Source organism: Metopolophium dirhodum, chromosome 2 (genome assembly GCF_019925205.1).
Source record: "Metopolophium dirhodum isolate CAU chromosome 2, ASM1992520v1, whole genome shotgun sequence".
In the NCBI taxonomy this organism is placed as follows: domain Eukaryota; kingdom Metazoa; phylum Arthropoda; class Insecta; order Hemiptera; family Aphididae; genus Metopolophium; species Metopolophium dirhodum.
In genome coordinates this window covers 14,090,452-14,116,732 of record NC_083561.1, presented here as the reverse complement: position 1 = coordinate 14,116,732, position 26,281 = coordinate 14,090,452, and the positions used below count along the sequence as shown (strand labels likewise).

The 26,281-nt window shown below is 30.8% G+C and overlaps 1 protein-coding gene and 3 non-coding genes across 9 annotated transcripts in view; 1 reads left to right on the top strand and 3 right to left on the bottom strand.

Moving 5' to 3' along the window:
• LOC132939579 (ADAMTS-like protein 1) overlaps positions 1–26,281 on the bottom strand; it is a 204,014-nt gene that overhangs the window by 29,238 nt on the left and 148,495 nt on the right. The window lies entirely within an intron of this gene.
• On the bottom strand, positions 5,545–5,637 carry Trnay-gua (transfer RNA tyrosine (anticodon GUA)). Its single transcript has 2 exons — positions 5,601–5,637; positions 5,545–5,580 (listed from the first exon to the last, which is right to left on the bottom strand). It is a non-coding gene; the product is annotated as a tRNA-Tyr (tRNA).
• Trnay-gua (transfer RNA tyrosine (anticodon GUA)) lies at positions 15,942–16,031 on the bottom strand. Its single transcript is given in 2 exon segments — positions 15,942–15,977; positions 15,995–16,031. It is a non-coding gene; the product is annotated as a tRNA-Tyr (tRNA).
• On the top strand, positions 19,648–19,739 carry Trnay-gua (transfer RNA tyrosine (anticodon GUA)). Its single transcript is given in 2 exon segments — positions 19,648–19,684; positions 19,704–19,739. It is a non-coding gene; the product is annotated as a tRNA-Tyr (tRNA).

Sequence of the window (26,281 nt, the reverse complement as noted above, 5' to 3'; positions counted from 1 at the left end):
ATAGGACCTACCTACCATATAGATATAGTCCATGATAAATAATAATAGTAAGTACCTCGGTATACCGTATCCGTATCGTGGCAGTAATTTCTTCTACTACACACAAAACCTACTATAAGAATAACAATAATACAAATAATAATAATTTAAAAACAATTACCTACCTATGTAGTATGTGTAAGTACTAGGTAGGTACTAGGGATGGGCATGAAATCCGAATATCTGAATTATCCGAATATCCGGATATCCAAATCCGGATTTGAATCAAATTCTTATCCGGATTTCCCGAATTATCCGGATTATCCGGATTTATGGATTTGCTTTTTTATGTGACTTCAGACTTACAAATATTTTTAATGTATGGTAAAATAAATTATTTTATTATAATGAAACTAAGGTTAAAATTCTAGGGGGGGGGGGGGCTAACTAAACTATTTATTTAAAATTTCATAGGGGTTTTTATGTATAAATCAATAAGGGTTGCGCCAATGGGTAGGTACTGAAATGTGTCTAAATCTCACCGTGCTTGTCCCAGTCGATAATTGATATGGGTACCTATATAATATTTTATTAATTTATTTTTGAAAGTTATGGTAACTATTAAAGCCATATTTATTATAATTTATAATTTATAGTATTTTTTGGTTTGTTTTAAGTAATTAAGCACCTACCTATTAAAAGATAAACTAAAGATAAAAAACTAAAATGTTCGTTACGTGTTAATTTGGTAAGTATTAGGTACTTACAGCACAAATTAATGATATGATGGCTGTAGTTTATGCAAATATTTTAAAAGTTGAATTATTAATCCCCATAAAGTATTCAAATAGTTATAAGGAACAAATTTTAAAGTATAATTATTAGGAGGTCGAAGTTGGTGGTATACCAATACAATTTTAAAAGAGACTGGTTGGTATACGCCACTATATTATGGACGTACAATATATATAATATAAACACTGTGGTGAGGAACACTGTAAAATAAATAGTTACATGCGGAACTATTGAATGCTATAATAAGAGGGAGGGTGGATGCTACCCCAAGTTGTTCGTTCCTAAGTCCTCGGTTTCATATAATTGTTTTGAACATTTTTCGAATAACGTGGCTCTCCCCGGCCTTGTGATTTGTAGTAGTGTTTTATAAATACTTTTACAACAACTAAAATTTCGTCTCTATATAGTTCAACTTATTTACGTCTATGGATATAATATTATTATACTGTCGAATTTCAAGAACAAATTTTTTTTTCTTCGTAGTGTTTTTAGTATACAACTTGATAAATACAGAAGTCGAGTTTATTTTAATCACCATTGAGATTTGAGTTATCTAGATTCTACTGTACCTATGTATGAATATTGTGATGGATATCCGATATTATGTGTGACTTAATGGTGAGCTTAAATAAGTCGGTTTTCGGACAAATTTACATCTAATTTTACGTTAGGTCATTATAAACATTTTTTCTTTATGATTTGTTAGCCGTGGGATCATATGCTGGCTAAATAATATATTACCATGTTAAATATACATGATATTATTACCTATGTCTGTTGGATCAAATGTTTGTATAAATACCTAATATTAAAACATTTTATGTTCAAACAATATCATAACATTGCCACATTAGTCATGGACATTCAATATTATTATTTAAGCAACGAACAAGCGCATACGAAAATAATTGCAAACGAACGGAATATTATCTTAATAATAGTATGTGTCTATAGCACGGACTAAGCACTAAGATGTAGTATATAGTACCTTAGTCCGTGGTCTATATAGTATAGACTATGTGACGTTATGACTCACGATGACTATACTTTTAATAGTCTAAAGTCGAAAGGTATTAGGTACCGTATACTTTATATATTATATAGAGTCATTGGTATTCCTTGCAGCGACTTTATTATATGGGTAGGTCATAGCTGGTATTTGTCGTACCTATACGATAACATAATATATAATATTATACTCTAATAAATTAAAGTCATACGATTTATCGGAGTTAGTGTAGTTTTTCTATTACATTTATATTATTATTCGCTTACTTATTATTAATATATTCTACCTCGTATAGTATATAGTGTATACACACCCTACACGGCATCATCTACCCATAATATATATATAATATATATATATATATATATATATATATATATTTGTAATTGTATCATACTATCATTGATATAATAAATATAGTTACGAGAGAAAACTTTTGCACTATACCTACAACTATATGTACAGTGCACACACAAAACGAATAACTGGATGTTAGGTTATGTTAAGTTGCAATATTTCGATAATTACGCATACAGAGTTCAAAATCATACTGACTCGGATCATACGATAAATATTAATACGTTTGATCGTGGTTGTGTGTATAATATTATAATATACCTATTAAAATATTATGCATTGAATAATATTATTATCTTAAGAATTGGGGTACGGATGCTCTCAATGAAAAAACCCTCATTGCAGTATGTGTCTCATGGCTGCCCCAGCCTTTACAACGACTGAGCCCACTTGTTATAATTGCAGTGGTGTACGCAGGGGCAGGGTTCTAGGGTTCTGAACCCCCTGAAATTTCTTTTGTCTACAAAAAAAATCTTTTTTACCTCCATTTTGATACACGCAGATCAATAAATTGTTGGTCATTTTTAATAGATATAAAATAAATTGTTGAATATGACAAAGACGTCGACAATCATGGTTTCAGTTTTTTTTTTGGCTAATTTAGAACATTGCTGAACATCTGCCATAATCGATGGTGTATCATCGTCTATCGATTATTACCACGTTTATTACGGCCCGAGGAGGCTCTATAGATGACCAGGTCAAACACTGTAAATGTAGACTAAATTATAACTATAATTTGTTATATAAAATCATTAAAATCTGTTTAGAAAAAAATAATGTTTATTATTTACTCAGGTGAAACCCTAACTGGACTAAAATCCTGCGTACGCTTCTGGATAATTGTATGTATGATTTATTTATAGGTAGTTAGTAAATTATAACTATAGTCACCTGTAGTGTTGTTAACATTTAATAGGAATCTGTTCCGTTTCTCTATATATTTTAATATAAAAAAAGAGTTCGTTCCAAAATCTAATTCAAATTTTTAAAAAAGAATTCGTTCCTACCCTTTTATAATATATTATAAAAAAGGGTACAGTGTTCAAAATATTTAGTGTATTATTATAGCTACATTCAGGCTTCTATCATTGAGATACACACGAATGACGTAGGTAGTAGTGTAGTACGATGATTAAATAATTAATAACTATGAAATTAAAAATATAAAGGTATACGCTCCACTTGTTAGTTGTTTCCGAATTTCAAACACGAGTGGAATCCAAAATAAATATTGTTGGACGTACTAAAGTTACAGAGTTTCGTTGCCCAAATTACCTAATCGAGTCCGAAAAATTATATTGCGGACTGTCGAGTTCCCCAGTTCAATACTAATTGAGTAAACATGTATTTCTGGTAAATAAATACTTTGAGTAGTTGGCACTCGTCGCTTCCCTCCTCGGCGCCACCAATATGCTGCGAGAAACTCCGCCGATAATGGGGAAAACAAAAATGCGATTCACGATGGCACTTGGATAGTTGGATAATGTAAATAAATGTATATTATATATTTCTGTAGTAAACGTTAAGTAGGTACGTTTTACGCCGTTCACCACCACAGTTGCCAAATCGTATCAGATAGGTAAGGAAAATACTATATAACAATTGGAAGAAAACGGTTCGTACTCGATAATTATTAGTCGTATTATTTCAAACTCAATTCGGTCGTAACAATATTATTATGTACAATCGTTTCCTATACTATGCGGGCACGACATCCTCTTAAAAATCGTGACAACCACTGAACCACATAATACATACGACTGTTTACCAACATTAAGTACCAATACTTATCATTATTTTTATCCATTCAAATGTAAACACACGCATTGTGCCTATATTTTAATACAATACCCCGGTACGTGGTGGTTTTTTTACATCGACGGCTCTATCAATCTATTGCAAGTCGAATTTATAAATTTATATACTTGTATATTATTTAGAATGAAAAATATGAACGTCTAAAAATCATAAATAAATTCGAATAAAAACCCAATTTCGAAAAATAAAATACTAAAACAATACTATTCTTTTCTATTACTTTAAAAAATAACGAAATCCGTTTACTACCAATCAAAAATTTAATCAATTCCAGAAACCGTTGCTGCACAAGTCTGTACCTACCTACTTATTAATATTATCACAATATAATATTTTCTCATTTTTTGTTTTTAGTACCTAATGTGTATAATAAATAATAATATAATAACTAATAAGTATAATAAATAACTAACAACTATAATAATACCTACACATATTATTATTTAAACATTTACGTTATTGTTGCGCACTCGGACTGTCTTACATAATAATACTATATTGGATCACGATTTCGAATTATTTGGGCAATAACACTTATACTGAAATTATTCTATAAAAAAAATATACGATTTATAATTAAAATAACGAAATAAATAAATAAGTGGAAACTTTTAATTGATTATTTAATTGTACGCCAGAAGTCACAACCAGATAAATACCTGGGCCACACATAATATATTAATGGAAATGCTGATATGCTGTGTTAACTTTACTATTATTATTTTATACTGCTGCAAAATAAATACTTTTGACATGGTTATCATTCCACGCATTATCTTGCAGGCACAACAATTTTTAAATGTAATAATCAAAATATATTTTGTAATAATGTTTTTTTTCGGTTTTTCGGTGAGCGTCTGGAAATCTGTGTTAGATCTGCATTACATTTTAATAAAACATTGAAACTTTATTTCAGTGCCAGAGTAAGTGCCCGGCCACTTACCAGCCGTTAGATGTGTACCTATACTATTAGTCATTACCTATGTTTATTATGTTATTTTAACGTTGATTTTATTAATATACGTTTATCAATTAATTAATTTTACTAATTAACATAACGAATGCAAATATGCGGTGTTGACATTGCTGACGGTCCAACAGCTGTATATAACACAAGTACAAAAAAAATAGAGCAGAACAATTAAAATGAAATATTCTGGAAATGAAACCATACTTAACCTTCTTTTTTTTAATTACAAATAAACAATTTTTTCCATCGTATTAAAATACATTTATGAATTATGTGTGTGTAAAAAAAAAATTAAAAGTTACACAGAGTGCAATTATTCATATAATAGTACAATATTATTCAAAGTATAATAATAATAATAATAATAATATTATGATGTCAACATATTATTATGTTTTATATTCTTATCTAGTTATCTTCACGTGTTGTTATATTAACTTCATTATGATACGAATGTTAAGATAAGAACTACTGTCATATTATAAATTAATGATAGTAAAAACTGCATCGTGTGAGTGCTCGAAATAATACTCGTACAAGACAATTTATTATAAATGCAATAAAATCGATTAGATCGATACGTGAACAATCAATAAATCGACAAAAAATTCGTTCCTTCGGGCCGGATTTGAACCAGCGACCTATGGATATCTGTGAATCGGGTTGCCACTACAGTCCACCGCTCTACCAACTGAGCTACCGAAGGTGGATGATTATCGGTCGAAAATCAGCATATCTAAATCGGCCGCAACTTTCACACGTTACCGCCGTCGCCAGCTGTTATCAGCTTGCGGTTTCGCTGTGTTTAGTGTATTTTATCTAGCCGCTGCTGTCCATTATGATTTATTTAACTACCTTTTATATAGTTTATGCAATATTATGCGTTGATACAATGGGAAGGGGTGGGTATGACCTTTAAATGAGACTACCTGTTCCAAAGATTTTCGTTCTCATTTATTAATATTATTATATACGTAGGTAGTTTATTTACAAAAAAAAATGTACGCATACTTTATATCCTCCGACAGCTGTTCATTCAATGGTACCTACATAATATTATTATGCTTGTGGCTTATAACCAGGGTTGGGATTTTATAACATTGGCATATTTCTTATGAGATGCTTAAAAAATAGCAGAGCTCTAGTAAGCTAAAAATGTGTTTCATGATACAAAGAACTCGAAATAAAAATTTGATTTTGATTTTTTTTTTGACTTTTTCAGACTTTATTGCATTTTTACCTGTTTTTGAATCAAAATCGGTCATATTTTAGACAATTATTTTTAGTAAAAGTGTTTTTAGATTTTTGTCAATTCGAACTATTACGATAATTTCGTGTTTAGGTATTTGGTTTAATTTTTGTTATCTGCGGATTTTTTCGATTTTTACTACGATTATTAATCGCCGATTATCAACGAACGAGCGTTGAATACGTTGTATAGTCAATTCATTTGGATTCTGATCAGAGTGACTAAATTATTTCTAATCTTAAGTAACTACCTATAGGCTATAATAATTTGTAAGTGATAAAAAAATTATTAATTAATGAATTTCTGTTTTTTTTTGCATATTTTGTTGTTTTTTTTTGCTTATTTTTAGCGCATATTTAGCGATCTTTAAGGTAATATTATAGCGCATATTTATGCAATTTTAAGTGCTATAAAATCCCAACCCTGCTTATAACTTTTAAGAGCTACATAATATAGTCATATGGATATGGGTTTTTGATATAATATAGGTACAATGGTACATACAATATTTATATGATCTGAATATAGTGCCATTTCTTATTCTTGTATCTTTATAAGTCCATCCCTTTTTTCATTCCTGGATTCGGAGTTCGGACCTGACAGTCGACAGGACCTGTGGTGTATATCTTCGTATATTATGCATGTTACCAAGTGATCGTTAGAGGGTAGTAGGGTAGGTACCGGGAACTACCGAAGGTGTTTGGATATCTGACAAATTTACGAAATTTAGTTTATCTAAATCGGATGCAACTTGCACACGTCATTGCTTTTGTCAGCTGTATTAGCTTGCGGTTTCGCTTGTGTGTTTTATTTAGCCTCAGGCGCCTGTTATGATTTATTTACCTACCTTCTATATATAGTATTTGCGCACATAAATTTATAGTAGGTATTTCATTCCCTTACAAAATGATTTTTTTAAATACCTTATTATGAAATCAATAACATACATTATACTTTATGTGTAACAATTGTGTATACATATAATTGTATAATCATGCTCATCAGTGCCTACTAATAATTAGTTTAATACCTATAGGTACTACAGCTAAAATTGTACTTATGATAATACTATAATAGGACTATACCTACTATTAATACTTGATTTAATTTTTTTAATATACTTTGATAAAAGTAATGTAAATGTGCAAACAATTATTATTCAAAGTTTAATTTTTTTATGTTTGAATATTATTTAGAATTTATATACATATATTTATGTATATTATCCAAACTCAAAATAAATAATTATTAATTATTATTCTAAGTTGCTTTGCCGCCTTAATCGATTGCGTATTGGTATCGTGAATTAGTACTCGCTGTTTGTCTTATTGTGTTATAAATTATAATGGTACCTATCATAATATATCTCAAATTTCATTCTGTGCTAATATAATTATACAATATTGATTAAGGATATAAAACTTTTATTATTCATGATATTATATTTAATTACAATCAACTAAAATTAAAATACACTTTAACATTTTTAAAATTATGTTATTGAATTTAGTTCTATGTTATTAATGCACATCATTTTAGGCCCTGCTGCTTGACAGCTATATAGACATATAGTGTTTGCATTTAGTATATTTTACTATCATTCTCGATGAAAAAATGCCTTGTATAGTATTGTGCATGCTAGTATTCTGCAACATAGTACGACTAACAGTGTAAGTATAGTAATATTGACAATTGTGTGAGAAAAAGTGATCGAATAGGTTATAAAAAAAAAGTGCAGTAAATGAATATAGTCAGTGACGGTTTAAGTATAGGTGCACTGCAGAACCGCATATAATATGTAATGACGTCGAAAATATTCGAAACATTGTGAATTCCTGTCATGTCAAAAGCGCGAAAGGGGTAAGTCAAATTATATTTTGCTGCACGCGGTGATCAAAAATTTATGAAATGCGAATGTTAATAGAAAAAATAAATATAATCTCTCTGCAATGTATCAGTGTATTATTGTGTATTTGTGTCAGTTCACTTTCATTATATTTTATATAGTATTGTAGCTAGGTATCAATTTGACAGTGGGTGGATCATAATAATCCAAAGGTCCAATATGCGACCCACACAACATTTATAGTTACTTAGAAGTCCGATAAAAACTTATGTTATTAGCTTCTGCAGCTCATCCATTAATTCCATATAGGTATTTACGCTATACACCATAATAAGACGAACACCGTCATAGCCAGTAAAACACTATAGCTGTATTTAACCGTCTACGTATAATATAGTGATGGGGATTTTACGTAAATGTTTCATGTAAATTAATAATCTAATATAATAGGTAGGTAATTTGTGTATAGGTTGTTTCTATGACCCTCCTCTCCAAGCAACACAACCGATTAAAAAAAAATATTAATGAATTAGGACGCTGTGAAATACGGTGTGATTCACCAAGCATGTTCACCCCCGTTTTTTTTTCATTTAATAATATATATATCCAAATTCTGATTTCTTAATTTTTTTAAAATAACCATAAGACCATAATATTTTTAAATTCTTGAGATTTTATTGTACTTCTAAAGGAAGTGCCCTGTGGTGATACTTCAAACTTCTGGTTTCAAATACGGAATCCTATTTTATACAGTTAATTGTTTGTTGAAATTTTTTTTTGAAAATTGTGATGACGTGTTTAAATCAAAATTCAAACGAATAGCTTTTCAAGTTATTAAAATGATTGCATTAAGGATAATAATAACGGTGTTGTATAAATAATATATATTAAAACCTATGAATATCCAATGTAAATAGAGGTAAATACCTAAGTATGACTATATTATATTGTTGTTATGCGAGGTTTAACTATATGCACAATCCGCAGATACGTACTATTACGATGTTTATATAAACGAGCGAGGATGAGAATTAACTCATGCACGACCTACATAATATGTTATATAATATATACATGAGTATAATACACTTGCATTATGGCTATATTATAAAAATTAAAACAAACTATCAGTGGCATCTGTGGTTATTGGACGTAACGGTCCATTTTATAAATATTCAGGCATTACATAATACTAAAACTGATAATACAAATAATACAATTTTTAGAAATAACAAATAAGAAAAAAAAAAGTAAAAAAAGAATGAAATGAAGCATTAAGTATAGTATACTATTTACAATTTATCTATAAGGTGAGTTTCTGATAGGAACTGTACTGATCTTAAATACGTTGTTGTGTTCGGGGCTCATTAAAATGTTGATGTTATTTTTAATGTATGTAAATATTAATATATTATTATTATATAGATATAGACGATATTATAGTCTATAATACCATGGATCGATTGACTGCATTGTCGTGACAATAATAATATTATTACTATACTTGGAAAGATCAGTTTAAACTTTATTCGTTCGTAGACATTATCGTAACTAGTAAAAAGTGAGGAATGTCGTTAAAAAAAAGTGACAAAAATAAAAAAATTAACTGTACAATAGTTTATTTTTAAAAACGATCGCTCGAGCGTTTCCCGTTGAATAAATCAATTTGTAATTTGTGTACTACAGTGTATTTAGTGATATGTAAGTGTTAGACTTTTTAGACCCCCACCGGCACATCATGCAAGAAAATATTATAGTAATATATCGTCGGTGAACTTCACACATGCTAGTGTGAAATCCTCGTGATAATGACAATATACCTTATACCTAATATAATTTATAGTACCTCGAACCATAAACCGCCTATAGCATACCTATTTGGACCACCGAAAAGTGCCAAGCGCCTATACCTTTGGACAGAGTCCAGAATATGGGAAAATTATTATCCTACATCAGCATACAGTGTGATGGAGGTATAATATGTATAAGTGCAAAGTACATAACCATAACATTCTCTGCGACGACGATATTTTATTATTGTTATTATTATTATTATTATTATTATTATTTATAGCGCCTGCTGCAGTTGTTCACACGTGGACTATTATAATACTACATAATGCGCGTTGATAGGTGTATCCAGTGATGTATTGCTAAAATACTTCGTGGGTATACGCCATTTTCACGTATAGGTGACAACAGTAAAAACCTTATAATAAAGGTTAAACAAAATTTTTCTTGCTTCGTTCGAAATCGGTAATAATTACTCTAAGCCCTTATTGTGCAAACTAGGTACTAGTAGTAGTTTATACTTTAAGCATATATCATCTATTCTGAGATTTTTGCATGTCCTTATTAGTTATTACTATACTCTTGTAGTATTTTTCAAAAAAAAAAAAATCATGAAAATTATACGTGGCATTTGAGTTTTTAAAGACAACTTTGAACAATCTAAATTATAAATTCTCTCGTGTCCCTTATTGTCTCTACTCTCTACGTGGGACCCGAGGAGTCGGCCCCTCACAATTTTTTTCTAACAATACCAAAAGCGGAACGGGAAGTGATTCGATCCAATGATTCCAGGAATGATGTGTCATGTGTACATCGACTGTGGTAATAACTAATAAGTAATAATTATACACTATTCTAACGCGTATTAAAAATCTATACGCATGTATTTATTTTTTATAGTTTTCTAAGCGTTCCATTTCAATATGAATATATATTGAATACTAAAGCTATTTAGTCATACATTTTAAGCTTAATTATTCTACAGACCAGTACCTATCTACCTACCTAATTATTTGGTAGTTAATCGTTACAGAACTTAATTATAATTAGAAGGTTATTTAACTTAAAATATTTATTAAAAAAACGAAAATGATGTTGCCCTACTCCTGAGAAACTATTTTATTGAACCCTCTATAATGTTTGTTGACTGGAAATTTACCTTAAATCCGCCACTGATATATGGTTATAACGTACACCATCTATTTGCTGCATATACATAGGCCAGTTGTATTACAACTGTGACCGAATAATAATAAATGAATACACACCTGCAAAAGTGCGCCGCAGTAGTACGTCCGAAATGAATATAATATATTGCGCTGTGGACGAAATGGCTGTGTAGCTTTTTTTCTTTCGATAAATTAACTGGACCCGGTCAGTTTGTGGTTTTCTGGGTTTGACAGTACAACGTATGCACCTACCCAACCCGTCACATCGAGCGGTATCAACCGCCTGGTGCGTATATTAAAGTATTATTATTATTTTAAACCGCAAAATGTCACGGCAAATAATATAGTAATATAGGTAGGTCGTAGCTACTAGTTGCTAAATGCTAATGTACTATAATAATATGTAAAAGACGCGATTTCCGACTCTGGTCGAGAATATATAATATCCAAATGGATCGAACACTCAAACGGATCGTAAACGGAAAGTTTACCGTGCAATATTATGCAAAGAAAAATTGTCGTTTAAATAATAATAATTTACTAGCGACGATAAAACACAACAAATTCGCTGTAAAATTTATTCACCACAATAACCTAAAATGTGAATTTTGCTACATATCTGCGCTATGTGTATGCTAATCGTAGTTATAATATCTGTCCGATTATGAATTCGATAAAATGTTACTTCGACATTTAATATTAAAATCGATGCGTTGTAAAATATATTTATATGCACCGACCGTACATAATATAAAATATACATTTTACAACGCATTGGTTTTAAATTTTAATAATATTAAATGTCGAAGTAAAATTTTTAAAAATATATCTTTGGAGAACAAAAATATGTATTAAAATAACGCTATTGAATAGCATGAAAATTAAGTAGGTAATTTAATTAATTTATCCGGATTATACCTATAATAATAATAAACAGAAAAAAATACCAGAGATGTATAAATTATAGGTACCTACCTTAAATCTTAATAGTATTAAGCATGTACCGTATAGTTAAATACCTACAATTCATTAGAACTTATGTAACAAATATTAAGCGAACCATGTGTGAACGTTTTAGTTGTTTAAGATAAGATTTTATAATATATTATATTGTAGTGTACTATAAAACTGAAGGATACAAAGTACGAAAAACAGTTTAAACAATAAAATCGTACTTGGTACAACTCTAAAGGACCCTAAAGGATTTTTTTTTACATTTATGTACTATACACGTGAGTGCGTTTGTTAATGTACTAACTTACGGAAAATAAAATTCTGTGAACACATTATTATTATTATACACAGCTGCGCACAATACACCATCATGCGCATCGCGGTGCTATGACATTATGTCAAAAAGATTAATAAAAATTACGAAAATCACTGCATTATTAAAAAAAATATTATAGAATATGTTTTGTAATTATTTCCATAACGCCTCATTGCCACGGCGAGGGGAGGCGTTGCATAAACTATTAAACAAATACTGTAGAAATCGCTTGATAGTGTTATTCACAACTCGACTTGACCATTATATTGTTGTAGGTACATTATAAACGTTGCGTGTGTAAGTGAAATACATAATATTATGCGCCGAAATGAGATAAAAAAATCATATCGTACAAGAGCGCCAGAATCCCAGATAGTTCCAGTGTGCTTCATTCCAGATATTAAATTTAAAACGATGTAACCCCAAACGTATCAAAAACGCCAAACGCATATAATCTTAATCAACAAATGCGTATTATCTGATTACGATATTGGGTCAGAGGGACACATCCAGTTTTGGTCAAAAGTAGCCAAAAGTACCTTTTATTTTTTCGCTAAAACCATATACGACTCACTTTTCCATAACAAAGTGACCATGTATTTTTAATATTATGTTGAAAATATTATGAGGAAGCTTGTATTCAATTTTTAATCTTTTTACTTATGTGAACAAAAATTGTATCTATAACATTAAATAAATCGAAAAAAAAAATGGTCCATTTTATTTTATATATTTATTTGTCTAATTAATAATTTCTTTCCCCCTCTAAAAGCTTCGATCATTCAATAATGTTCGAATGCTTTCGTATAAGTTTTTGCGTATACGGAAGAATAGGGAAATGTATGGTTTTGATGAAAAAGGGAATCCACCAATTTATGATTTGGTAGAAAAGCAAATCGGCGAAAAGGGGAAAGTTATAATTTTGGCGAAAACGGGTAACTTCCCGTCATAGTTTTCGTGTTATAACATTATATTGTTGATAGGTTAGGATGTACAACCTCGTAAACTATATCGCAATGACGGTTAATATTATTAAAAAAAAAATTGTATGCGATCTGTTGAACAAACAAAAATATATATTTTTACAATTTTTACAATATTTATTTTTCTATTTTGACGCCATGTGGCATTTTACGAGATGCACAATTTATAATAGTAATAATTAGTGAAACAGTGTAGACGATGGGGTGACTTATTGTTTACAATCACAAACACATGAAATGGAATACATTAAATAATATTAAAATAAGGTAACAGAAAAACTAAAATAATTTATTACACAGGCGCTAATCGTTCTGAGTATGATGTGATTGGTACTGTACGAGATGGGATGAGTGAATCGTAGACAAGTGAGTAGTTCCTTGTTGGATATTATGCTGAAACACGGATTGAGATCAGTGGTGTATCTAGGGGGTGGGCCTAGTGGGCTGCAGCCCCCCCCCCCCCCCAATTACAGTCTTTTTAAATAGAACAACAATATATTTTATTTGGTACTATTATAAGTTATAATATTTCATAGCCTGATGAAAAATAATTTCTTTATAGAAACTGTTAAATATATAGTAGACAGTAGCCTCTAAGTAATAGATCACTAGCTAGTTTCTATCTACTATAGCCCACGCCAAAAATTATTTCTATATACACCACTGAGTGAGATTGATGCGAGTAATAATATTATATATTATAATTTATAATAGATTAGGTATTGACAATTTTTAAAATAATAATATAATTTGGTATTACTTATTTTACCCTTTAAGCTCACCGAAATAAGAATGCGTCGCATCGTCGTTATTAAAAAAATTTATATTCCTAGAAATCGCTTGACCGTGTTATTTGCAACTCTTCTCGACCATACAATGAGTTGGAGTTGGTAGATAAACGGCACGTGTGCAGTATACGTGTGAATAACAACAGTATAAAACCCACACTCTGCAATATTCCGAAGCTATAATATAGATAGTATAACTATATATCTAGGTATATTGCAGGGCACCTACATAAATATATTAATGGGCGCACTTAACACGACGCACTAACGCGCGTGGACGACATCGATCTGTTGGTATTTCACTCGAAAATATTACGCGTATATTATGTTGCCGAAAAAGGGTTATAGCCCAAAATGTAGACAAGTCCTTCGAAACGCATACCGATGTATAGTATATAGGTATGGAGTACCATTATCAAGTACACGGGACAAGTCATCGCGTGCTCTCTGTCTCACTCTAACAGCCTCTCCACATACATACGTATATATGTATATGTATATTATATATTATAAGTTATAACGTGTCGTTTTAATGGTACTCCAAGCCGCCCGCAAAATTGTCCAGCGTAATTAAACAGCAGCGTGTGTTTATGTATTTATGCGTAATATTATGGTTTGGGTAGGTAGGTAGCTGGTACTCTGAAGGCATTCACCGTGGGTTAAAATCTGCAATTCGAACCTCACAGGATTTCGTGATTCCGAGTAGAGCGTAATATAATATAGGTAATAATTATTATATGCACACACCGCATTGTCCGATATTGCGTTACTCTAATATACAAATCTTGCGTCTAATACCCTATAATGACGTGCTGGGTTCGTTTCAAAATTGTACGTTGCGTAACCTGCACTAAATTTTGTGACGTACATTTTGGCATAGGGACATCTATTGGCCCTGGGAGGCTATTAAATTCACTGAAAATAAAATTAACTAATGTCAATATTATGGTTAAAGAAGTCAAAACAAAATTTAGGGGGGGGGGGGGGGAGACCCACCCAATTCTGCCTTTACATTTTGGACTTGACGGTTTATTAAAACCAGTGTTCGTATACCTACACATGGATTTGTGCGATATTGATATCCGTTATTTGTTCCCGACCATTTGTCCCGTCTAGTCTTGTGTTCTGATATGCGTAGTAATATAATAATTATACAAATCGACATATAGGTAGGCGAAACAGTTTAGACATTTTTGTGGAGACTAATACTTAGAATAGCAAAGCTTCGCCAACCCCCTCTTATATTTTTATATCAATACTGTTTCGTTATTCTATTGCTAATTACTTAACTGTTCATACTCTAAAGACTCTATGACTCTAAATTACTCTAAAAACTATAAATTAATAGCCTAATGGAATCATCAATATGTACTCGTATATGATCATATTTTATGGTTTACAAATACATATAGATAATGATACACCAAATACTATTCTAAAAATGATCTTATATAAATAATGTTCACAACATATTCAATTACAATTATTCACAACGTAACACCTGTGCACAAAAATTTATAGCCACTTGTATAGTTGTATTAATAAAATTTGTATAAATTAGGATTGACGGTTTTTGAAATGATGAATTTCATGTTTTCTTTTTTTGTAATTTCAGTTTAGCCATTAGTATTTCAATACTTGTAAATATTTCTTTGTGACAGTCACTTACAAAACTAATAACGATAATTTAAAATATGAAGGGATTAAGTCCCGCTCAAAACCCCCACCCCCATTTCTGCCTATATAAAAACCAAGAAAATAAAACACATTAATAACCGGTGTGCACTAAATATTATTAAACATTAAACATCAAGTACTTAAATCATGGACGCAATATAATAATGTTTTTTTTTGCGCGCAAATATAACGGAGTAAGCAAAATGTATAAGACAAAAATCGACAAAAATTAATGTCTCCTTCGGGCCGGATTTGAACCAGCGACCTATGGATAACCATGGATATTTACACTACAGTCCACCGCTCTACCAACTGAGCTACCGAAGGACGGAGAGTATGGTGCTCATTATAGCATTTAGTTGGGTGTTGTTCACACTTTCACCCGCGGTTCGCACAGCTGATCACCAAAACATTTTGTGAAAGTATAATGATTTTAATTTGTAAGACGTAGCACGATAGATACATCACCGCGACCATGACGGCAACACCACCACCTTCATGTGGCATAATATTGCACAGAATTGTTGAGCTCCGAGACTGTGAGGTGGTGCATTGGGTTGCCAGCTGTAAATATGCGTTAGGCGTGCGATGTATTTAAGGTTGCATTTTACGGTTAGTAGTAGTTATTAGTAGTTTTAAGGTCTTAAAATGATTATAAATACAATTTTTAATTTAACAACGTTACAAGTCACAAATTAAACTATTATTTTTCTGGATTTCTTGGCTGAAAATATGTTTATTACATTTTAATAGTTGTTGATTGTTTTGTGATATTAATTTTTCTTTAGGTATAATATACCTGCACTGACAACCCAAAAAGCATTTTCTGACTAATTCTGTTGCGAAAATAATAAAATTGTTATCATCTTTAGCTTAGAAAAGTTTCTTTTTTTTCTCATGCGAGCTATGTTAAATATTACTTCTATACCAATATCTTCAGAAATTAATAAAATAATAAAATAAAATAAACAGACCGAAAACGATAAATATTAAAAACCAATAAAGTTATTATGATTAATATAGGTACAGAGAATAATAATGATAATAAAAAGCCGTGTTAATACAGAAAACGGATTGCCCAACTTGTTGTATCGTTATCCCATGAGATGGATGCAGTGAACCAATATTATAATTTGCCTCTCTGGTCGAGATTTGAGTGTACCAAGTTTGTTTGATTGTTAGATACATGAATTCAATTTGGATAGTTTCTAAGGGTTTTCAGAAGTTAATTTAAACTATACATATCTTTTTTACATGTTGCAGTGGGCGGAAGAAGACCTCCAGATTCATTCATTGGATACGACCTTCATCTAAAGATTTCAAGATGTTCTTATGAAATTATAGCTTGCAAAAATTAGTATCTAGTTTGCACAAAGTTTTGGGTACCTAGTTAAATAAATTGACTTAATATTCAAAAATTAAGTTAAATAAGGTCAAATTTATTCGAAAATGTATAGATATTTGAATATTAGAATGTATAGATATATGTTGAAGTTATTAGTTATAATGACACTTTATAACTACCTTTTATCATAAATATCCGCAACTCGAGTGTAATCGATTTTGACATGGTAATGGGTTTTGGCGTTTATCCAATATCGATGAATTATTAATTGCGAATTGTTGCTATAAAATTAGTTAATGCTGCCCAGTGCCTTATATATAACTTGACAATAACAGCTATAGTTGTCTACTAATCTAATAATGCACCGCAAGTTCGTTATTGTAAATGGATACGGGAAATTGAGTAATCATTATAATCTCGGGAGTCGGAAAGGTAATAATACCAACTAACATTGCATATATTATTATTGTATAATTATTTAATGCTCTGTGTGTCTCTTGTATAGGTATTATATCGTAATACGTCACGATACACGATTATGGAATATGCGTACCTACATCTAAGCAGATATGTATAATGGATGTTCTGTAAGTGATGATTTTGTTTATGGGTATGAATGTATAATAATATATACAATATTCGTAGTTTGTACATCATAAATTCTAACAATATTTGTAATTACTTATGACAACCATTAATCACGTCGGAAAATATCGTATTTAAAAAGTTTTGTATGGTGCGCCTGCTATATAACGATGGAAAGTATGATAATATGAAAATCAAATATGTAATAATGTAATATATTATAGATACCTAGCATCATTGTAATAAAACCGAAATATATAGGTTAACGATCAATATAGGTTATTTTATCAAAGCTTTTGTTTCATTAATAGAATAATATAGGTAATGATATGAAAGACAATATTTTTTTGTACCTAACCATAATATCTTTTTCTTTTTTTTTTTGGAAGGGGAGGAAGGTCTCGCGAGGAAATGGATTTTGTTACCGAGTAATTTATATTATAATATTATGAACACATTGTAATTGTATTGTATATACATTATACGAGAATATAATTTTCAAGTTGGGTACCTATATGTATAGACTATAATATAGACCATTGTTTATGAAAGGTCACTTGGGCTAGCACGTAAGAGGATTATTATCGAATTCCAAATATGTATAATATTTATTTTTGAGCGGTTTTACCTTTTTTTTTTTTATTTTTTTTTTTTACCTTTTTTCAGAGAGGGATTTCAAAAATGTAGTATAATATAAAAGCTAATTTAGGTTTGCTATACCTAATTTATTTTCCCCGTTTAAAATTGCAAAATAAAAACTAAACATTACTAGATTATTGAAGTAATTTAATAATATTTGTCCTTATTTTGCATAGCTGTGAAGTTAATATATGGTTTTATGATGTTTTTATAAGGTACACGAAATCTAGAATGTTGTTTATGAAGAACGACACTATAGTTTATCAATAAAGAAAAAAATACAGCGACAAAATATAAAGTATAATATTTTATATTTTGTACAACATTTTTTTTTTTTATAGCCAACGAAATAAAATCTGACCCTAGATACGCATTTATATTATTGAAGACATTTTACGATGTATGTATAGTATACTTGAACGATGTGAATAAATATAAAGCAAACGCGGTGTAGGTACTTTCCGGAGAATTTGTTATATTGAATACGCAGCCTTTAATAATAAAAAAAATTCTTGCTGCACAGTTTTTCTGTATGATAGTCGAGCTGGTGGGTGTGCAGTGTGTGGAGGGGTAAAGTTATAAACTATTATAACTTAAATTATATTACTAAGAATGCATTTTTTAAGCTACACATTTTTTAAAATCTGTTTTACACATTTGCATTTTCGTTCTGCACAGTAAAATAGGCTGATTACCTACATGGTACAGGTAAATATAAAAGAATAAGCACTGTTCAGGAGCTGTATCTATCGAAAATACAGCCAAGGGTGAGGTTACCTTATCCATTGTGGTTACTGGTTTATACGTACCCTCTGGCGAGTGGTATATCTAAGTATTGCGTCCCTGGGTCGCGGATAGAGCAGGATCTGTCTGTAACCATTTGCGGAGTCCATGGAAGAGTTTAACGGTACGGGAATAACGGCCATTCAGGTATGGCTGTGGTTCCCAAACTTTTTTTCCATCAAGTACATTATTATTAGTTATTGTAAGTGACAGTATATTTTGGAATATTGTTTATTTGCAGATATCACTTAAAACGTCAAGCCAAACTATAGTAGAAACACTAGCTTATGGTATGATTTATGTATCACTATGTTACAATGTCCGTCCCTCGTTGGCTGAGGGAAGAGTTCTTAGGCCTTGGGTCGTAGAAACTTCGTCCAAATTAGGAACTACTATTCAGGAGCTGAGTGGTAGACAAATTAGTATACACCCGAGTGTATTCGGTACGCTGGGCAGTGTGCCCACGAGGAAATTACGATAATTATTATAATACTAGTCCGGCGCACGTTTGACCGGTTCCGCTAAAGGGGATTTCTGCGGTGAAAGCGAACCCGTTGGTTTAAATGCGCTAAAATGATCTACATTTATCAACCTTCGGTAGCTCAGTTGGTAGAGCGGTGGACTGTAGTGGTGTAAACGTCATAGATATCCATAGGTCGCTGGTTCAAATCCGGCCCGAAGGAAATATTTTTATTAATTTTTTTTAAATCATAGAGTGATAACGTGTTAATTACAAAAAAAAAATGTGCGTGTTGAGATACGCGTGGACGTAGTTTCACTTCAGTATATTATATTGTCGCGTCGCATACTGTATTTGTCTATTAATTATTATTATTATTTATACTTAATTTTCCCGAAACGAATAGTCGTAATGTGGAAATCCGATTTTGACATGCTTGCGAATGCTGCGCGAGTTAAACGATCAAAAAAGTTTATTATTGTTTAAGTTTCACCGAAATAAATAGGGGACGTAAACATTTCCGAATTTAGAGTAAAAGCTGTTATGAATTACATTATCTAAGTTTCTACAAAGTATTACACTGATATTATTATAATGTATTTCGCTACATAGCAAATTTGTTTAACAGTATTATACATAAATGACGGTTTACCCACGTCGCCGTAAATTCCGGAGCTGTCCGTGTATTTCCTAAAACAGTCTCGGAGGGGTCTATATGCGGTGAATATTCAAAGTTAGTTTTTATTTAAATTTGATTTTATCATTGGCTTATGATCTTAAAAATAAATGCACGAACACGGAGATTTCACAATAATAATTATTATGGAAATACCTACCGTAGTTATTATAATATAGTTAATTTTTTTTTACGGTCAAACGTTCTCAATTCATTTTACGACGACGACGTTTTACTCGTACCCGAGGAACAGAGTACGAAAAAAAAAATTAAACATTTAAATGAAAAAAAAAAATAACACCACTATACCTACTTAATTCCACCACTAATCCTTATTCGATTATTTTTTATAGGCTCGCACAACTCGATGCGCATTCGTGACTGTTATTATGAACACTATATTATATTATTGCCGAGCTCTTTAATTCAGTCAATTAAATTGTACTAGTCGGTCGTAGGTATGCGCAGTATAGTGTTGGGGGGTTCATAAAGTGTACCGTAAATCGAAACGTCTGACAAAAAAAAACTTGTATTTCATACCCTTAAACAATCGTGCAAATGTTTATATGCAATACAATTTGTAGGTATCGAAAAAAACTCAATAATTTGCACGTCAATTGAAATTTAAATGTGAGCGTAATATCCCCTGGTTTAATGCACTATAAACGATCTAATAAAAAAAAAAGGAAATGTAAAGTTTTTATGGTTTGTGCGTGTTATGCGAGTGATTTTCCATTGATTGTACGTCAAAACGTATTACAATAATAATAATCGTAACACTTTGAAACACGATCGATGTGTATGTATGATTTACCCGTCATATATATTTAGGTAGGTACAAGGTTATTCTTTTAAAAGTAAACGCTATTTTTTTCGAAAAGTGGAAATATTTTTTTTATTATTACTATTTGATGTCTTTACACTTTTACTATTTTTTATCATTCTAATTTTTTTCCTTTTTACTTTTTTGACAGTTAATTATAGTTAAATGTATTTAAAGTTTAAATGAGCGTAATAGCGAATTAATATTTTTCTCCACTCTGCTCGTCTATGTTTTAAATACCTATTCATAAGCTCTGACTAAAACATTTTTTTTAACAAATTTTTTACAATAAACGAAAGTGATGTGTATTAAATAGGTAGTTGTTTAGACTTGCACAAAGAATAGGTACATCCTTCATGATAACTTATAAGTAGTATTGTAGTAATATATAATTATAATTCGATGTTTGAGTATTTGAATTAGAATGTGACATTACAAATGTGCAAAGTCGTACAAATATTTAAAAACTTAAAAAAATAATAACAATAAAATCATTAAAATATATTTACTTAGGTACCTACTTAAACTTACCTTTAAGGGGATTCGATACCGTGATTTTCTGTTTTTGTCTAACACACGCGCGACATAGTATTTTAGACGTGTTTTTTGCCAAACATTCCAATTGATCTATTGAAGCGATAAGAATTCTGAAAACAGATTTCAATTCGTCGTCAAGTCTACATGAAATCGACTTTCCCAAATTTTTGATATTATCCCCCAAATTCCAGAAAACGTCATGTTAAAAAAGAGTATTTAAACATTTTAGTATTTAAATTTTTGGAGAAGCTAAAATCAAAATTGTGGGAAAGTCGATTTTAAGTAGACTTGATAACGAATTCAAATCTGTTTTTAGAATTCCCATCACTTCATTAGATCAATTGATATGTTTGGCAAAGAATCCGTCAAAAATCCTATGTCGCGCGTGTGTTAGACAAAAACAGAAAATCACGATATGGAATCCCCTTAATACTTCAATTCAGTAATCGTCTTGCCAAATATTGTTTAAACGTTATTTCATTTACTTACTCAAGTGAGCTTCGAATCAAGAACGTGCATTATAATCCCTTGTATACCCACTCTTGTACCTATTATACCCACCCGCACGCGAGTAAAATTGAAACAATTTCCATTAAAGTAACTATACAGTATACATATTAATAATATATTATTATACACATAAACCAAAAATCGAGTTCAGAGTATGTAATTTCGTAATGTTCATCGAACACCAGCCGTGGCGACCCGGTTGAGTATCTGCGCGTACAACAGCAAAATATGTGCGGTGTTTTTTTTTTCCGTTATTGTGCATAAATTATTATATACCGACGGGTAAAATACAATTATACGATTCCCCGAGACTCTAATTTATACCGAGATTTATTTTTATATCAACAGCTATTTGTATTTACATTGATTTTACGAACCACAATAAAACCTCGGATTTTGATTTTTATGGCTTATTCTGTTTTCTTTCTTCGGCTTTCGAATAAACCTTACGTGACACAGTATCGTTACGAGATACGCGCGCTCATTGTTGCACCCCCCCCCCCCCCCCCCCCAACCACCGTATACCACGTGCAGGATTGATTTATATTTAATGTCGTGTTTTTCGTTAATTTATTTTCGGAGAAGTCTCAACGCGCAATACGTTGGACTTCTCTCGACTCCACGGCAGCGAGTGTTTATCGAAAGCTTGCATTGTGTGCTGCTGCTGTTGGGTTTAAAAATACGCGTCGGAAGAAAATCGAACACGAAACGAAATGAACAAAAGAACTTTACGATGCCCTTTTGGGAATTTTAATGCAGTGGTGAGTATAGGGAGACAGCGCAGTAATGTCGAACAACGCAAATAATAGAAACTCGTCGTGCGAACAACGCTGTTTATTGTTCATTCGAATAATATTAACATAATGTATAAATATTCCATCTTGTTAAACTTAATTAAATATACATATTATTGGATTTATTTACACCGTATGTACCCCACACGTGTATTGCTGATAAGCTCACAGATGACACTAAATTATATAAACATAATATGACGTGCTGTATGTACGCGTTTACAGTCGACGAAACTATTACCACTCCTTGGCTCCCATCTATTTACTATTACTTTGATATCCCTTCATAGTAGTTCATACTACCAAGTACCAAATATAATATTAATCAGTAAATAGGTGTCCTCTTTAGCTCTATCTACGATTTTAAACTCCCACACACGCTGACTTGCTATACTCGTATATACAGTATTATATCCAACCATTTAAAATAAAGTATATTTGAAAATATTGATAGTATAAAAATATAAAATACAGCAAAACTTTCGGTCACTTCTATGTAACGGTAATTTTTTTTGGTCCCATCAAGTGTTACGGGAGAAAATACATTAATACCACTATATAATAAGCACTCCAAATAATGGTCAAAGTATGAATATATTTCACCATTTTTTTTCCAACTATTCAGATTTACAGAATAATTATACGCCGAAGTAACTAAAATAGAAAATTGTTTTATAGTTTTCTTATTGACCTTTAATATCATCAGTGTTCAATGTCAATTGAGTGCATTATGAAGTGCAAAGTTTCAAATAATAAAATTAAAATAAAACAAACGAATATTACCCAATTTTAGATTCTGAGTGGAACGATAAATGTATTGTTTTTACAATGTGTTTTTTTTAAATTTATTTTTTAGATTTTAAGCGGAGCGATGAATGTATTTTTTTCATGTCTGTTTGGGGTTTCTTTAACCTACTGTACAGCAGAGCGACATCCACTTACCCACCTTTTTAATTTTTAAATTTATTTTAGTGTCTGTCATCACGGTTTGAGACAGTATAACTGGTTTGATTTTCTTCAACAGTATTTTGTTTGATGGGAAAGTGAATCTAGTTGGTATATTTGGCAGTTCAAATTTTAAAATTCCCAATTGTTTTCAAAAGCGCCGGGAAAAACAACATAAAAATTAAGGAGGAATGGGAATTTTTACGCAAAATCGGTTTTCCACAAAATCGATTTTGACTTTTGGTGTAACTCTAAAACAAATGAACAAACAAATACATGAAATTTTCACTCGTCGTTTATATTTGCATTTTATATACATGATAAAATTTTCAAAATATTTTCATTTGTCTTGAACTGTTTAGGAACATTTTCTGTTTCCAATTTTATTATTCTTTTTTTCTATGAATGTCAATAAAACTTTATTTGTTGGGTAAAAAAGCTTGGACATTTAATACAAGGCTCCTACTTATATTGTTATAGTGAAATTTGAAAAATATTAAAAATCCTTAGTCACGGTTTTTATTTATAAGCATTTAAAGTTCAAATCTCGACAAAATACGGAAAAATCACGAAAATTAGCAAATTATTTTGAGTTGAGAATTCATAACATTTTTTCTTTTTAAATCTAAGATTTGAAAATGTAATACAAGATTCCTCATCAACTTGTCTACCTTTATCAAAAAAAAAAAATGTCTATAACCAAATCAAATTTAATTTTTATGAGCGTTTGAAATTCATATTTTTACAATATTGGATATTCACTCGATTTCTCACGTAGCGGTTTTGTTATTTTATTGTTATTCAAAAACGAATAACTATAGATACATGAAAAATTTACTGAGTGTTTATATTTTTTCATTTTCTATACACGATAAAATTTTGAAAATAATTTGACTTTTTTTGAGCTGTTTACGGACATTGTCAGTTCTCAATTATTTTAGTTTTGTTTTCTATAAATATCAATATAAATTTTATTTGTTGGGAAAAAAGCGTGAAAGTTTAAAGCAAGGCTCCTGATATATTGTTACAATAGCAGTTGAAAAATATTAAAAATACTTAGGCACAGTTTTTTTTATAAGTATTTAAAGTTCAAATTTTGACAAAATTTATCAAATTTAAAATTTAATAGTTATTTTGTCGATAAACATTTATAAAATGTTCAACTTTTATAGCTAAGGATTGAACATTTAAAACAAGGTTCCACGTAAATAGGTAAATATATAAATTACTATATTCACAATAATATCATCAAATATACTTAATAATAACATTGGTTGACTGACCGTTTTCGCTCAGAATCGTTTATCTTATACAATGCTTTACCTATATCATTGAATTCAAATTTAACACCATTCCTTACAGTGACCCACTTGTAACCTACTGTACAGCAGAGCGACATCCACTTACCCACTGTTTTATTTTAATATATTTTATAATAATATGTAGCGCACATTTTAAAAAATTTTAATATGCAACAAATTTCAAAATATTTAATATTGTATGCACATATACTATATAGATAACTTGTCAGTGTTGCACATCTCATAAATATAGATTTCAGTACATATGTATTTGGTATATTATTTTAATTTGCATGCACTCTATACAGCGATCACCTTTATGTAACGGTCACCTCTAAATAATAGTAATTATATCTGGTTTCGTCGATTACCATTTAATATATAGGTTATATTGTATACAAAAGTATGCGAAATACCCTTGGAAAGACCAAAACTGAGTTGGGAAGATACAGTCAAGAGGGATGTCAAACGATTAAGAAGTGGGTCAAACTGGAAGTATTTGGCAATGGATAGAGATGGCTGGATAATTTGTTGCGAGACGGGATGGGCCTAGTGACTGGATTAACCCCCCCCCCCCCCCCCCCCCAATTATTAAAATCAACGGAAATAAGAATAGTCAATGGTAAAATATTATTAATTTAAATTTGCTACTTTATAATATATACAGTTCGATTAAATTAAAATAAGGAAAATTAATGAAACCTATTATATTCACCGGCGCCCGACGGTACAACATAAACATCAGTTCAGGCCCAAGAATAGAACTCTTATACCCTTCACCAACAAGAAACGCCATTGGTAGTAATTATTGCGAAGTACAGTGGTACACCGCATTGTTATTATTATTGTATAATACAACGTGAAAATAACCGTAAACGCACGTTTCTTCCGAACGAATCGTATCATTATTAATATTGTTTATTAACAATAATCGATTATAATATAGTCGTTCACTGTTGAGATCGGTTATGTTGCGGGTTAGATGCTGGTGGAGTTGTTCAGAGGGGCTAAAAAGCGAGCGATGAGACTCGAAGTGAATATAATACGGAATAATTGAATTCTCCGGGAAATGAGTAGGTACTCGACAACAATATATGGACTACATTATTTGTGTATGGCGTGCGTCTAGTGTCTACCGACTGGTAGCGAACGGGTTAATATTTAATATACACTGTAGTT